The sequence below is a fragment of the Chiloscyllium punctatum genome, chromosome 12 (genome assembly GCF_047496795.1).
Source record: "Chiloscyllium punctatum isolate Juve2018m chromosome 12, sChiPun1.3, whole genome shotgun sequence".
Lineage (NCBI taxonomy): Eukaryota > Metazoa > Chordata > Chondrichthyes > Orectolobiformes > Hemiscylliidae > Chiloscyllium > Chiloscyllium punctatum.
In genome coordinates, this window is record NC_092750.1 from 20,443,898 (window position 1) to 20,458,650 (window position 14,753).

Consider the following 14,753-nt stretch of genomic DNA (forward strand, 5'->3'; position numbering starts at 1 on the left):
ATGTTCTTCTGGACTCAATAGGCTGGCCACCTGCCACACTGTAGGGGTTCTATGATGTACGTGGGTGGGAGTGAATTTCCTGCAAAAGGATGCACTGAGCTCATGAAGGATGAAAGTGATGCTTGAGCAATTCATGCTTATCACATTATGTGAAGACTTCAAATCTGCAAATAATTACACAAAGACAAAAGGGCAGTATGTATACTGGGTTTCAGAAAAACATCTAGATGAGGCTTTTGAAGTATCAAAAGGTCTAATATTTGCATAGTTAAATGGATAATGGAACTGAGAGGTCAGATTGATTAATTAATTTCGATTGAAATTTTGATTTGAAAATTTGCAACTGGGGGATTGGGAGAAAATTGGTTGCAAGCTAAACGGATAGCTTGTGCATAAATGAGCAAAAGGTAACAACATTAATACCAGATGTTGACCTGTGCTTGGAATGTGCTCTGCAAAGTATAGAGATGGGGTTATTAAGTCTGTAGATGAGTTTTTGAGGTAAACTATGATGTTACTAGACTCTAATCATGTATCAGTCTTCCATTAAGAAGTTGGATCCTGCACAGCCTGGAGCAAGCTGCTGTGTCGCCTTGCTTATGGTATAATTAACATTATTGAACTGTAACTGACAAGTTAGGCTGGAGCTTTTATGATGACATGAGTAACTCACTCTCTAACAAACATTGATGGAGGTAAATCCTTTTTACATAATTTTTAGCAAAGGAAGAATTTACTTAATTTCAGTAGATGAATTCAGATTGGTAAATTGGTATTCAGAAGGAACTTGCTGACTCTATTCTGGGCACTGTGTTCAGACATTTATTCCCTGAGTTTCATCTATAAATATAGGGAAGAGAAAGGCAAGTTGCATAATATGTAATCATTCCTCAGTTCTCTGAAGAAGTTTAGAATAAATGGGTGTCTACGTGTGGTTCTGAGATGGTGGTTTCCTGGTTCAGTCCCTTTTTAGTTGGTATTTGGAGCTGTGCAGATGGCATTGTAATTGTTCTTGGCATCCTTTAGCAGGCAAAAAAAAGTGGGGCAGAGAAATAGACTTCCATTTTCTGCCTGATCCAACATAACTTGATGAGGAAACATAGAATGCTGGGAGAAATTCAGCAAATAGAGTCATAGAATTGTACAGCACAGAAACAGACCCTTCAGTCCAACTCATCTATGCAGACCAGATATCCTAAACTAATCTCGTCCCATTTGCTAATACTTGGCCCATATTCCTCTATATTTTTCCAATTCAAATACACATCCAGATACAACATTTTAAAGGTAATTGTAGCAGCCTCCACCAATTCCTCTGGCAGCTCATTCCATACATGCACCACCCTCTACATAAAAAATGTTGCTCCTTAGGTCCCTTTTATAACTTTCTTCTCTCACCTTAAATCTATGCCCTCTATTTCTGGATTCCCCCACCCCAGGGAAAAGACTTAGGGTAAATAGACAATCAATGCCCTTCGTGATTTTATAAACTTCTGTAAGGTCATCCCTCATCCCCCAACGCTCCAGGGAAAACAGCCCAGGCGTTTCAGCCTCTCATAGTTCAATCCTCCAACCCTGGCAACATCCTTGTAAATCTTTTCTGAATCTTTTCAAGTTTCACAACATCCTTCCAATAGGAGGGAGACCAGAATTGCTAATGGTTTTGCACACCGTTCTGGAAATATCTGTGGAGAGCAAAATGGTCTCAAAATGGTTTTGAGTCCAGAGTGAATGTTCTTTCAAACCCATACATAAAATGTTAACTCTGTTTCTCTTTCCACAGGTGCTGCCAGACCTGCTGAGCTTCTCAAGTATTGTGTTTGTTTCAGGTTTCCAGAATTTGCAGTATTTTGCTTTTACTTGATAGGGAATGATGAAGCTTTGTGTGAATGAATAGTCCTTTAACACTGACAATGTTTTTCAGTTCTGGTCTAATTAGTCTTAGGGGAGTAAACTGTTGAAGCTCACTGCTTTTCTAAACTAAAAATCTGAAGTTAACTGGGAAAGAAGCTAAAAATGATATCTTGGCTGCTTTAAGTTACTTGAGCATACTAGTACTATCTCTACATGGATTATAGAGAAACATCCTGTCATGTGAAAACCTTCATCCAGGAGCTAAGGTAGTCCCTTGATATCTCAGTGTGAGAATGTAGATTGATTTTAAACAAAACACAGCTGGGAGACAAGTGCTTTCTGAAATAGAATCTGTACAGCGTAGGTTGAATGACCTGCTTCCTATCAAACCATGCCTACCCTCTAAAGTATATCTCACCCTTATCCATGCATTTCCCATGGCTTATCCATCTAGCCCAGACATCCCTGGACACTATGGGCAATCTAGCACAGCCAGTCCACCTGATCTGCATATCTTGGGGCTATGGGAGGAAACTGGAGTACCCATACACTGGGAGAATATGCAAATTCTACATAAACAGTCACACAATACAGGGTGGAATTAAACTTGAGTCCCTGGTACTGTGAGGCAGCAGTGCTAACTACTGAGCTACCATGCCACCCCAAAACGCTGATGCCTCACCTGGAATATGTTTTTTTTGTCAGGTCACCAAACCCAATGACTCTTTCAGTCTGTCAATTCAGAATAATTTCAAAGACAAGCTGCTTAGATAGAGAGATTCCATCTTGCACCATCCTAGGAGAGAGAGAAAGAGGCAGATCTCTCTAACTAGCAAATAGACTTCTATAAAGTAACTGGACCGCTTCAAAGTGCCATGCCTAAAGTTCCAGAAAAATCCTTTTGCAGAAACTATCATAGCTGCTGGAACTGACTTCAAATGTTAATTTGATTACTTCTGTAACAAGGAACTCCCACAGCAGGCCTCAACTGTATACCACAAAGTCATCTTGGGACAGTTTTTGGTTGCTCATCTATACTTGGTTTAATCCTTATCTGTAATTTCTTGTTGGCGACTTCATCCCTAAGGAAACTGTAATAATTCACGATGAATTAACCTTACAGAAGCTTGATTGTTGGCTTTAACATACATGGTTATAAATTTAAAAGGGTCACATGAATTAAATTACCCAATAGTTCACTGACAGTGGAGATGCTTACACTAGCTACAGTGACTCAATATTGAGTTTAAATACAGGGAATATTTACTGGGAAAAGAGATTCCAGGATTTGAAATTGATTTATCAAACCCAGTCTTCTTTCTTCCTTCTTCCTTTTGGAAGAAGTGTGTGAGAAAGTATTAATATCTACTGCATTCCCTTGTGTGGAGATGATTCTTGCTTTCCCTTGCGCCTTGAATAGTATGCTAGACCACAGCACTCTGATTCTAAATAAACAATGTGGTTTATAGTGAGTTGGTGGAAACCAATATCCACATGTGTATATGCTGAGGATAGATACTGTCTTAAAGTTACTGGAGTTAAAAATGCTCTCCCTCTACAAATTAAATGAAATGGCATGCATTTAAACTGGCAGCGTTTCCTGAAAGCTGTGATTGTTCACTTTTTAAAAAAAAGTCAAAGGGCAATTTCTTTCTTCAGGGTGGTGTAATTTTATGCAACAATAATCAGATCTGATTCAGTGCAGGTGCTGAAGTATGTTAAGCGATAAGCCCTTTGAGAAAATCAGATTGTTCCCAAAGGTCTTGATCTAACTGCTTGTTGGGCTCACGCCAGAACTCCACCCCACCCCACCCCACCCCTTCCCAAATCGGAATGGCCAATTTAAGGGAATTCATAACTTGCTTGGTAACAAAACCGAGATGTAAAATGACACAGACTGTAACATGCTCGCTTTTGCTTGCAGTCCAGAGTGGGAGAATTTCTTACCTCCAAGCTGTCAAAAGTAAGTCTAAACCTTTTTGGACATTTTCCTAGCTACCATCAGTTCTGAGGAAGGGTCACTGGGCCCGAAATGTTATCTGATTTCTCTCCACAGATGCTGCCAGATCTGCTGAGTTTTTCCAGCAATTTCTGTTTTTGGTTCTAAAACTGTGCATCCTCATTCACTCTGGTAATCCCCAACTGCAGGCATGAAAGGAATTAGGAGATACCTCCCAAACAAAATCTAGTTGATCACATCACAATCCCCTGTCGCCTCAGATTATCTATCAGGCATTGTTGGAACTTCCAAAAATTAATGTTATTTGTTCTATGGTTCCCTGGTTTGAGAGCATTAGCTTTTCCTTGAGGATTTGAGTCAATCTGGGATTTTGGAGGGACATTCATTCCAAACTAGTAATGCAGGAATGAGAATAGCTTCTTTCTACATCGGCATCTACAGGTCATGGTTCCAAATCCCTTCCTTGTGGAGTTTTGTGGATTTCCTCAGGAGACTGGCTACAGACTACTCTGATTACCTCATAAGGTTTCAACCAGAGCTAATGAGCTTCAAGCTCATTGCTGTCAAACTGGGTGGAGTAGTGTCACTTTTTCTGAGTGTGCTCATTGCAAACAGAGAACATCCTCTGCAGCTGCCTGGTAACCATGGGGTCATGTTATCGATGACTAATCTTTGTTGACAGACTATCTTCGTACACCTGTTCAAGAAAAGCAGATTGACCAAGCAGCTGTCTGAGGGTCAATAGGACACTTTCTTGAGCACGTTGTTTCCCAAATGTACGATTTTAAATGGCATTCTAAATGCACCCGCGTTTCTCGCCTAATCTTTTTAAAAAAAAACCTGCTTGTTGCCATGGTCTGTTGGTTTGAGTAAAAGAATGCCATAAATAAACATGATTGATTTATTTGTTATATGTTTCAGGCAACATGTGTGGGAGAATACAGATGTATTAATGAGGTTTTCCTAGCTACCATCATTGTATTGGATTGGTACTGCCTAGTGGTCAGAGTTCCATCAAAATCACTTATCATTGGGAATAAGAGTGGGCAGAGGTGGATCTGCAATACATGTACAAAGAAGGAAGAGGAAGTTAATGCAGTCCAGGGAATATAGTCTATATGGCCTACTATTAGGGAAGCAAGCGGACAGAGGTGGATCTGCAATACATGTACAGAATGGGAGGCGGATTTGTAGAGAGTCTCAGTTTGTAAGGACACAACAGTCACAATGTCAGGAAAGTTGACGGGCTAGTGAGTAACTGCTTTTCAGGAGAGTGTGGAAACAACTGGAAATTTAAAAAAAGTAAGCTTTTAAAAGTGATAAAGACTAATTTTATTACGAAGTGGCATTTGTTCCATAAATAATAAAAAGGAGAAGCCCTAAAACATGTCGTAACAATGGTAAGTAGTTGAGTAATCAACTGATGGCTTGCTGCTATCACAGGATATAGGAGTTTCTGGTTTCCAGTTTGACTCGGGATAAACATATCTGAAGCAGTGATGTAATGACTAGTAATCCACAATTCCAAGCTCACATTGTGCATCCCCACCATGGGCCATGGTGGAATTTGAATTCAGTAAATTTTATAAAAATGTTGATTGATGACCATGAAATGATCATAATGCCCATGTTATAAATCCATCTGGTTATAAGAGTCAAAGAGATGTACAGCATGGAAACAGACCCTTCGGTCCAACATGTCCAGGCCGACCAGCTGTCCCAACCCAATCTAGTCCCACCTGCCAGCACCCAGCCCATATCCCTCCAAACCTTTCCTTTTCATATACCTATCCAAATGCCTTTTAAATGTTGCAATTGTACCAGCCTCCACCACTTCCTCTGGCAGCTCATTCCATACACGTACCACCCTCTGTGTGAAAACGTTGCACCTTAGGTCTCTTTTATATCTTTCCCCTCTCACCCTAAACCTATGCCCTCTAGTTCTGAACTCCCTGACTCCAGGGAAAAGGCTTTGGCTATTTATCCTATCCATGCCCCACATAATTTTGTAAACCTCTAAGACCATCCCTCAGCCTCCGACACTCCAGGGAAAACAGCCCCAGTCTGCTCAGCCTCTCCCTGTAGCTCAAATCCTCCAACCCTGGCAACATTCTTGTAAATCTTTTCTGAACCCTTTCAAGTTTCACAACATCTTTCTGATAGGAAGGAGACCAGAATTGCACGTGATATTCCTACAGTGGCCTAACCAATGTCCTGTACAGCTGCAACATGACCTCCCACCTACTGTACTCAATACTCTGACCAATAAAGGAAAGCATATCAAACCCCTTCTTCACTATCCTATCTACCTGCGACTCCACTTTCAAGAAGCTATGAACCTGCACTCCAAGGTCTCTTTGTTCAGCAACACTCCCTAGGACCTGACCATTAAGTGTATAAGTCCTGCTCAGATTTGCTTTCCCAAAATACAGCACCTCACATTTATCTGAATTAAACTCCATCTGCCACTTCTCAGCCCATTGGCCCATCTGGTCAAGATCCTGTTGTAATCTGAGGAACCCTCTTCGCTGTCCACTACACCTCCAATTTTGGTGTCATCTGTAAACTTACTAACTGTACCACTTATGCTCGTATCCAAATCATTGATGTTAATTACAAAAAGTAGAGGACCCAGCACTGATCCTTGTAGCACTCCACTGGTCACATGCCTCCAATCTGAAAAACAGCCCTCCACCACCACCCTCTGTCTTCTATCTTTGAGCCAGTTCTGTATCCAAATGGCTAGTTCTCCCTGTATTCCATGAGATCTAAACTTGCTAATCAGTCTCCCATGGGGATCCTTGTCGAGCACCTTAGTGGTCCATATTGATCACATCTACCGCTCTGCCCTCATCAATCCTCTTTGTTACTTCCTCAAAAAACTCTATCAAGTTTGTGAGACATGATTTCCTATGCACAAAGCCATGTTCACTATCTCTAATCCATCCTTGCCTTTCCAAATACATGTACATCCTGTCCCTCAGGATTCCCTCCAATGACTTGCCCACCACTGAGGTCAGGCTCACGGGTCTATAGTTCCCTGGCTTGTCCTTACCACTCTTCTTAAACAGTGGCACCACGTTAGCCAACCTCCAGTCTTCTGGCACCTCACCTGTGAATATCGATGATACAAATATCTCAGCAAGAGGCCCAGCAATCACTTCTCCAGCTTCCCAGAGTTCTAAGGTACACGTGATCAGGTCCTGGGGATTTATCCATCTTTACCCATTTCAAGACATCCAGCTCTTCCTCCTCAGTAGTATGGACATTTTGCAAGATGTCACCATCTTATTTCCCTACGGACTATATGTTCCATATCCTTTTCCACAGTAAATACTAATACAAAATACTCATTTAATATCTTCCCCCATTTTCTGTGGCTCCACACAAGGGCCACCTTGCTGATCTTTGAGAGAAGGAAATCTGCCATCCTTATCTGGTCTGGTTTATACGTAACTCCAGGCCCACAGCAATGTGGTTGACTCTTAACTGTCTTCTGAAATGGCCCTGTCAATCAGGACAAATCCAAACTGATGAATTACTGCCCCTTTAGTCTACACTCATTCATCTGTAAGCAGATGGACAATGTCATCAACAGTGCGATCAAGCAGCATCTGCTCAGCAATAACCTGCTCAGTGGCACCCAGTTTGGGTTCCACCAGGACCACTCAGCGCCTGACCTCATTACAGCCTTGGTTCAAACATGGACAAAATAGCTGAATTCCAGAGGGGAGGTGAAAGTGATAGCCCTTGACATTCAGGCTGCATTCGACCAAGTGTGACATCAAGGAGACCTAACAAGATTGGAATCAATGGCTATCGGGGGACAATTCTCTATAGGTTGGAGTGATACCTAGCACATAGGAAGATGGTTGTGGTTTCTGGAGGTCAGTCATTTCAGTTCCAGGACTGTAGGAGTTCCTTAGGGTAGTGTCATAGACCCAAACATCTTCAGCTGCTTCATCAATGATCCTCCCTCCATCACAAGGTCAGAAGTAGGGGTGTTCGCCAAAGGTTGTATAACGTTCAGCACCATTTGTAACTCCTCAGAAACGGAAACAGTCCATGTCCAAACGCAACAAGACCTGGACAATATCCAGGTTTGGGCTGAGAAGTAACAAGTAATTTATGCCAAGTAAATGACAGGTAATGACAATCTCCTATAAGAGGCAATCTAACCACCACCCTTGACATTCAATGGTGCAACCATCACTGAATCTCCCACTATCAACATCTGGAGGGAGGTTTACCAATGGGTCATTGAGCTGAAGGTTGAGCTACAAATGGAGCAACACATCAGGGAGGGGAAGTTACCCAAGCACTTTTTTCCAAGAGGCAGTCACACCCCTTAGGATCAGGTCTTCTGATCTGGTCAGTAGACAAGAAAAAAGTGGTTTGGCTGCAAGTGAAGTATGTAAGGAGGCCTAGAAGACCAAACCCTGACAATTGTTTAATAGTTTATTGTTTAATAGGCTTGAAATTCCAATAGGAGCTGCAGGATGGATGAGCAAACTAGAAAGGGCACCATGGTATAGAAAAGGCAAAGATTTGACAGGTGGAGTATCAATTTGGCAGGTAGAAAAAGTAGAAAGGCAATATACGACCTAAGGGGGAGAGATTGCAAGACTCAGGGGTACAGAGAGATCTGGGTGTTCTGGTACATGAATCTCAAAAGATTAGTAAGCAGGAAAGCAAGTAATTAGGAAGATAAATGAAATAGTGCTTATTGTAGAATCCCTACAGTGTGGAAACAGGCTATTCGGCCCAACAAGTCCACACTGACCCTCCAAAGATTAACCCACCCAGACCCATTCCCCTACCCTATTACTCGATGTTTACCCCTGACTAATGCACCTCACTTACACATCCCTGAACATCACAGGCAATTTACCTAACCTGCACATCTTTAGGTTGTGGGAGGAAACCAGAGCACCCGGAGGAAATCCACACAGACCGCAGTGCTAACCACTGAGCCACCGTGCTGCCCCAAATGCGAGGGGAATACAATATATAAAAAGTAGGGAAATTATCGAGGAGGTTGGTGAGTCCACTTCTGGAATACTCTGCTGAGTTTTAGTCTCCTTATTTAAAAAAAAGATATAGTTTCTTTAGGAGCAGTTCAGTGAAGGTTCTCTTGACTCATTCCTGGGATGAAGAGCTTAAAGAGATGTTGAACAGGTTAGGCCTATATCCATTGCAGTTATAATAACAAGAGATGATCTTATTGAAAGAAATCAGAGATGATGAGAACGTTTTCTCTCAAAGTGTCATTAGGGTGTGGAATTCTCTTCCACAGATGGCAGTGGTGGCTGGGACTTTAGGTTTATCCAAGGCCGAGTTAGATAGATTTTGATCAGTAGGGAAGGCAAAGGTTATTGGGTGGAGAGTGAAGACTGGATCTGAGTCTACAGCCTGATCATCGTGATGTTATTGAATGGTGAAACAGATTCAAAAGACCACATAATCTCTCCTGCTCCCATCGTCCTACATTCCTATGTTCTTATATAAAGTTTGGTTTTAAGATCAATCAACTCCGGTTATTTTCAATTCCTTACAATTTAAGAGTGTAAATCTGTTTAATATTTAATGCTTGCCATGGTGCTTCATTGTCCAAAATGTTTCTGGCACAATATATCAACTCGTGGGATGGTGGGTGGGTGGGTGGGGTTTGGGTTGGGGTGGGTTGGGGGGTCTCATGTGCTATAGTGATAATGTCTCTACTTCTGAGCCTGGAGATCCAGGTTCAAGTCCGACCTGCTCCAGAAGTGTGTCATAACATCTCTGAACAAGTTGACTAGAAAATACTTATATGGGAAGACATCCTTTGGGCACCTAGTGAGCTGAAGCTGCAGTCATGTTTATAAAGAATGCTCTTACAGGGTTACTGTAGGAAATTATGCCCAGAATTAAGTCACACTGACAAGATGCTTTTCTGTCTTTTTACTTTTTGCCTTTTTTTTGATTTTAAAACTAATTTTGCCTTTTAATGTTCAATGGTAGTTTTGTTTTGAGTGATTTTCCCATTACTCTGTAAGCTGTTTACCATTTTAACAACGCCTTGCTTCCACATTTATCATGCTAACATTCCTCTCACATTGTTACAGTGGGTCAGTCAGAATCATGTTGCATCATTGATGGAAAGGACACATGTTGAAGTTGATGAGTTGTCAATGAAAATCTTTGAAAATCTTCGCTGAATTCTGGTGGCTCTCTGGGTTAAACCACTGCTCTTTTTATGGTACTGAACCATATGTTTCATATCCAGTCCTTGGTCTGAGCTCATCACAGCTTGAGTGAGGGAGGAATGCTACAATTGACCCTTCCATCTCTGGTTTTAAGATGAACTAGAGCTCCTATTGTTGATTTGCTATCCCGTACCTTTACTGAGAGTTGAGATTGGTGTCAGATGGAATATGAATACTTCCAGCGTCAAATAGCCTGGTACCATCATTGCCCAATCTTAATCCTGGGCAATAAATAAAGTCCAATCAAGTCAGTTAATGGAGTCTGTTAGCTGATTAGTGATTCTGGAGAAAAGATGTGAAAACTGGGGAATCAATAGAGACGCATGCTTTTTAAGAAGAGCACAATGGTTAAACATCTTAGTTTAATGATAGTGACTCAAGTCTCTGCAACAACTAGCCTCTATATCAGCTTCTGTCCATTGTAAAATACCCTTACCAATCATAGTTCATTTCTATAGTCCACCTAAAATCATTTTCTTATGTTAATGAATATAACCATCTGTTAACATAGACACTTGCATAAATAGCTTTCTGATGAAGCAAGTGCACTTAAAAAACTTTGGTGCAATACATTGCTAGCAGCTTACAGATTTGCCACAGGCTTGATGGTGGATAGGATTTATTGTGAAGTATAAGCTTGGTTTCTATCTTATTTTAAAAGGCAATTGTAAGCATCAAAAGCAGCTATTTTATGACCAAATGTGTTAAGTCCTAGAGTGAACAATCACTGATTCGTAACTGTTTGATAAATCAGATTTTATTTCAGTTCGACTGGCGTCATCGTAAATGCATATTCCATTCCCTCATAAGGAGATTTTGAACTTAGTAGTAACCACTTTATGGAGGATTAGCAGGTAATGTTCATGACCGAATGGAGATAGTTGAAGGAGTCTGCGTTCTGAATAATCCCCAGAGAGCTCAATTAAAAAAAGCAAATAAATTTTAAAATAATATTTGAACATATGGTATTCATAGAACATGTCAGAGAGAGCAAGGAGATACAGTTTCACTGGTGGAAACTTTGCATTTTGTATCTGACTTTGACAGATTCCTTCAAGACTTGAACTAGCCCAATTAAATTATGCCAACTGCAGAATATCACTACTCAGCAACAATATCATTTACGGTCAGTGTTCACAAAATCAGGAACATTTTCTGAATACATGCAGCTTACAATGTGAGGTAGGATACAATGTCCTCTTCTAAAGATAAGGCCTGGTTTCCAAGAGTTCTCCATACTTCACCCAAGTGGACGTCCTTCATTTGCATTTATGATCTACCCGACTGTGGAAGAACATCAAAGCTGGTCCTCACTCAACATTCACAGTCAGCTGGCAGGAGCCACTCGATGACAATGAGCTGGTGCACAATTATTGGTTGACAATGGGATGTAAATTGATATCATTGCCTGTCAAGGACTTTGTGCTGTTGCATTGCAGTTCACTAATTCAGCCAAGCAGTATATCCTTTATTTACTAAATATCTTCAAGCAGATAGCTTAATACTATTTGTCAGTGCATTATTTTCTCCCTTAAACTTTATCTCTTAATTTAAACTGAGTTCCACAATCACTCATCACTTTCTGTTAGTAGCATTTTTCACGTGGGAGTTGAGACAATATAAGTTAATGGGCTATTTGACCCTCTGTGCCATCATAACCAAACTGTTGTTGTTCTAACCCAATGAAGTTGGTCTTGTTTCCTCATTCTATAACACAGCATCAATGCTAGTTATAGCACCTCTCTTACCACATCAGTTGAGAACAAGTGACCAATAAAAGAATATTTTGATAGCTGTTACATTCTGCCTTTGTCAACACCGTGCATGACAATACCTATAGGTCTTGAACAAATCGTGGTATTTTTACTGCTTCTTTGATGTAGGAGGATTTCTATTGATGCCTTGCACTAAGAATTATGTATTATCACAGTGCCAGGGAACCGGGTTCAATTCCCGCCTCGGGAAACTGTCTGTGTGGAATTTGCACATTGTCCCCATTGTCTGCGTGGGTTTACTCTGGGTGCTCCGGTTTCCTCCCACAGTCCAAAGATGTGCAGGTTAGGTGAACTGGCCATGCTAAATTGCCTGTAGCATTAGGCGCATTAGTCAGGGGTGAATGTAGGGGAATGGGTCTGGGTGGGTTGCTCTTCAGAGGGTCGGTGTGGACTTGTTGGGCCGAAGGGCCTGTTTCCACACTGTAGGGAATCTAATCTAATCTAATAATTTGTCTTGTAAGAAAGCAGCTATGAGTGGCACAGCTAGGAAAACCTCAAAAATCTCATGACATTGGGTTGTAGTCCGACAGGTTTATTTGAAACTGGAGGGTTTCGGAGCTCCACTCCTTCCTCAGGCAGCTTCCTCAGGAAGGAGCAGACCCTCTGAAACCCTTCGGTTTCAAATAAACCTGTCGGACTATAATCCAATGTCGTGTGATGTTTTTTGACTTTGTCCACCCCAGTCCAACTCCAGCACCTCCACATCATAGCTAGAAAATTTAACATCTGTTCATTTCTGGACATTTTTTGTGCACTTATTAATCAAAGGAATTCATGAACTATCAATGTCTTGACAAAGCAGGCCTTGGAGATTTGATTACACACTGCTGCACTTGACTTAAATAGGAAAATTATGCAAAGGAGAGCCTGAGGCCACCCAGAATAAACTCCATTTTGAAGTGGTTTGTAGGACCTCAGTAGTGGCTTCTCTTGAGGGTTCAGTGAGGACTCCAGTTAATAGACAAACACTCGATGATGTTGCAGATCAACTTTATACAACTTTCAAGTATGAATGTACTTTCTGTCTGTCGAATGCTGCTTGACTGACAGACAAGAAACAAGAGCTAGATGAAGATCACTGCTGTCTGTTCCACTTTCATGATTAACAGCTATTTGAGGATTGTTTATATCACAGTCTGGCAATTCCATGATGCAAACCCCTTTCCACACTAAATCTTGCCTCAAAAGGGAGCTGTGATATCTCACCCTGTCATGGCATGCACACGCACACAATCCAAACAGAGTCAAGGTTAGTTGTAACTGAATTAAAACTGAGAATTTAAAGAGACTGCTAAAGGTTCATACTGGGGAGCATACTAACCGTAACCCTCCTTCAGACCTGAACAAAAAGCTTGCCATTTTGTTTAACCCACTATTCAATGATACATTTTGTTGGTTTACCAATGTTCAGATTTTTGCATGGAAACCCAATCTCTGCAGTTCTTTTTACTATGTTTGAAGTTGAATTTGGTGTTTGACAATGGCACATCTGTTTATAAGCAGATTCATGCAGGCTGCTACATGACGCAAGATACAGATGGACAGCAAAGGTCATTCAACCTTTCTTAACTCTTTTACTTAAAAAAGTACAGCCTTCGAGTCATGGCATGCACAATCTCTGAAATAATTTCCAAACTTTATTTTCCATCACACAAAGGTCCATTCCGTATGAAGAATTCCTTCCGAAGTGTTGTTTCATACCATCTGGAAACTAGTCCAATGTCTGTAACTTTGGCTAATTATTTGGACCTCAGCTAAATCCTTACTTTCAAAACTGCCAAGCCGTCACTGGGGTCAGATGTAACCCAAAGGTAGATTGTTGGGATTGTTGGAAACCAATCACCTCTGTGCTAGAACGTCAATATTGGATCTCCTCTTAGGACTGTTTCCTAATCGCAACCATATTCAACTACTTTATTGATAACTTTTCTTCCATGATAAGGTCAGAAGCCAAGTTTAAGTTTACAGATGATTGCAGAGTATCCAGTTCCATTTACAATTCTGCAGATAATGAAACTGTTGGTACCCATGTGTAGCAAGACCTGGAGTACATTCAGACTTTGGCTAATAAGTGGCAATTTGAACCACACCAGGGCAAGGCAATGACCATCTCTAACTAGAAAGCATCTCATCATCTCCCCTTAACAGTCAATGGAGTTCCTATTGCTGAATCCATCACTGTTGACATCCTGGCAGGGGTGAGTGGTTTGGTATTCATCATTGCTGCATGAACTCGACCAGCCAAATACACGCTGTTCTAATAACATCAAGTAAGATTCAGGAGGACAATGAAATATTCCCCAATTTCCTGGATCAGTGAAGTTCCAATAGCACTCAAGAAGCTCAACAACATCTACAACAAACCAGCCCACTGGATTTGCATCTTATTCACCGCCTTGAACATGCATTCCCTGCAGTGGTGATGCATGTGCCATCGACAAACTGTACTGCAACAACTTGCCAAATTTGATTTGACAACACCTTCTGAACCCATGACTGCTACTGTTTTGTAGAAGAAGGGCAACAGATGCTTGGGAGCATAGAATCCCTACAGTGCAGGAAAAGGCCAATAACCCCACCCAATCTACACCAACCTTCGAAAGGATGTCCCACCCTCAACTCCACTTTGTTCCCATAAGACCGAATGGTTAATCTGCATGGCCTGCACATCTTTGGACTGTGGGAGGAAACTGAAGCATCTGCCAGAAATCCAAGCAGACGTGAGGAGAATGTACAAACTCTGCACAGACAGTCGCACAAGGTGAGAATCGAACCTGGGTCCCACAGTACTGTGGAATGTGAGGCAGCTGTGTTAACTACTGTGCCACCCACTAATGGGTTTCTCTTTAGGTCACATACCATCCTGACTTGGAATTTATCTCATGTCCTTCACCATCACTGGGTCAAAATCGTACAACT